The sequence below is a fragment of the Apis dorsata genome, unplaced genomic scaffold, assembly GCF_000469605.1.
Source record: "Apis dorsata unplaced genomic scaffold, Apis dorsata 1.3 scaffold_376, whole genome shotgun sequence".
Taxonomy (NCBI): domain Eukaryota; kingdom Metazoa; phylum Arthropoda; class Insecta; order Hymenoptera; family Apidae; genus Apis; species Apis dorsata.
This window is the reverse complement of record NW_006263639.1, coordinates 466,104-468,872: the sequence shown is the minus strand read 5'-3', so window position 1 is coordinate 468,872 and position 2,769 is coordinate 466,104.

Here is a 2,769-nt window from a genome sequence, read left to right as displayed (position 1 = left end):
TATATATATATAGCTTTTTCATGTCCAGCTTTCATAATGATGATTATAAAATTTGTAACAATAATTATATAAGTTTTAAAAACTATTTATGTAATTAAATTAAATAAATAATTATAAATATTATATCGTTATAAAGAAGAATAAGAATAAGAAAAGAAATTAGATTTTTTAGAATTTTACAAAGAATTAAATCTATAATTGCACTTTCTTTCCAATCCATTTTTCCATATATTTAAATTGTCATATCATTGATTAATAAAAAAATAATGTTCAAAATTAATTATGAAAATTCGCTTATATTGAAAAAATAGCATATTCACTAAAATTTTAACTATCACGTTTTAATGGTCATAATGTAATTTCATCCTAAAAAACATTTTAATTTTTACAATTCTTTTTCTTACTTTTATTTGGAAAAAATCTGACAAATTGTTTACGGCTCGACATTTACGTAGAATATAGAAAATCGAAAGCACTTGATAATCTAACAACGCGTTAATTACACAAAATATTATAAGCATTTTGCTCGCCTTAAGCATTAATATTTAAAACATGCTTCTTAATTTCAATACACTTCTTAAATAAGTATACTTGATTTACACGCCATTTTCTTTTAATTTATAGATTTAGAAACTTCAAAGCGTTTTATGAACAAACTTCAAATCTTTCAACGACAACCAACGTTGAGAAATAAAAATTTCAATATTTATCAATATATTGAATTGTTTAAAAAATATATAATATCTTTGAAAGTATTTGCACTACTTTCAAATATTGTTGAAAAATGATAAACAAATTGGTCGATCAGTTTTTTATATATTTTCTCTGACATGTGTATAAATATGATAAAATTTTCAATTTTATTATATTTTAAAACTTTACTATTAGTAATAATTTTGTCTTGCCCGTTGGTTGTCTTGGACGTTTTAGAAATACAAATCTCCTTTTTAAATATGTCTCATTTAATATTATTATCACAAAGAAATATCGAAATCTAATATCGCAAAATAACGCTACGTGCTCTTCAATTTTTCCATCGTCACAACGCTTAAACAGGCACATTTTCTTCCTCGCCATTAACTTGTCAGTATTAACAGTCTCTTGTGATCATTAACACAATAACTATCAAAGCAGTTAAAATGACTAACTTATAATTTCTATTTAATATATTTATGCCAATTTATATCTAATAATATACCTTTAAGATTATCTGTAAATATTTGGTATGAATGAATATTTAATTTTTTTTAGTTTCACTATTTGTTTTCTTCAAAAAGATCCGTCATTTTTAACTGCTCTGTTAGGATATTTATTGTGATATTTACGCATTAATATGATTTATTGCAGAAACATTTGCAAGTTGAAGTAATTAAATATCGTCTTATTATTAGTTTTTCCTCAAATCAATTTTTTAAGTTTTTTAATATTCAACTCTATGAAATACACGTATATGTATATAATATATATTATATATATTATATCAGATCAGTATAGTAATGGAATAATTAGGGTATTATCAACATATTAATATTGACTTCTTTCTGAAAATCTTCTAGCTGAAAATCTAAAAAAGCTATTGAGCATTAAAGGATTAAAGATTAGTGTAGAAGAAAAAAATAGTGTAGAAGAATGCGCTGACTATATTCTAATAATGAAAAAAGTTTATCTTTAATTTTGTAAATTAAGTATGTAAAAATTATATTATTTATTTTCTGTTAAATAAATTTTTAACATATTAATAAATAAATAATCATATAAGAATTCATTTCCAAAATTCCTTTCATCCAAAAATTTTGTTTTTATAGTAAGAAATATTTTATAGTAAGAATATATTTGATCTAAATAAAGAGCAAATTATTTTAAAAAAATAAAATTAAAATGAAAAGAATAATTTTTAATCGATTTTGTAGCCGATAAAAATAATGAAATCGGTATATCGGTTTAAGTAAAATAGTAATGTATCTGTAATAACTAATAATTAATTAATAATTAATCTATAATAACAGAAAATAATTATTTCACTGTTAAAAATGATAGAATAGCATAAAAAAATATTAACCCTGTATTTCATTATATTTCAAACCTCATATTTGTATTTATAAAGGCATTATATGAATGAATCACAGTGTAAAATTCACAAAAAATGCAAATTTTTTTATAATTCCATACATGAAGGATTTAACAACACTGCAGATTCTGCTAAATTTTCACATAACATCAATCACTCGATAATTATGATTATAGGTTATAAGATAACGATGAAAGTTCGATTGGAAATGACATTGAACAATCGATATAATCGATTAATTAAGAAAGTGAAATCGATAAATTGCGCGTTTCTAATTGAAATCAGAGTAATCACTGAATTTACCACTTAAGATGATGTCGTTGTTTAAAAATCATATGCAAATGGCTAATTTTGTACTCTAATTTGATATATATTTTTTTATTTTATAGTTTGAAAATTATAATTTTCCATTTCCATTCGGCAAGTTGAACCAATTTTTATTAAATTTTTATTTAAGTTGGCAATAATAAATGATATAAATTGAAAGATGAAATTTATTTTTCTGTTTGAATATAATCAAATATTTTACATTAGTAAAAAGCAAACGATGTCATCTTCTTTTTTTTTTTTTAATTATAATTTATTAGTAAGTTAAAATTTCTTTTATAGTTTCATAAAATATTCTAAGCTTTAAGCTAATATTTTTATTTAGATATACCCTGTATAATTATATATTATTTTATAATATTTTCAAATTAATG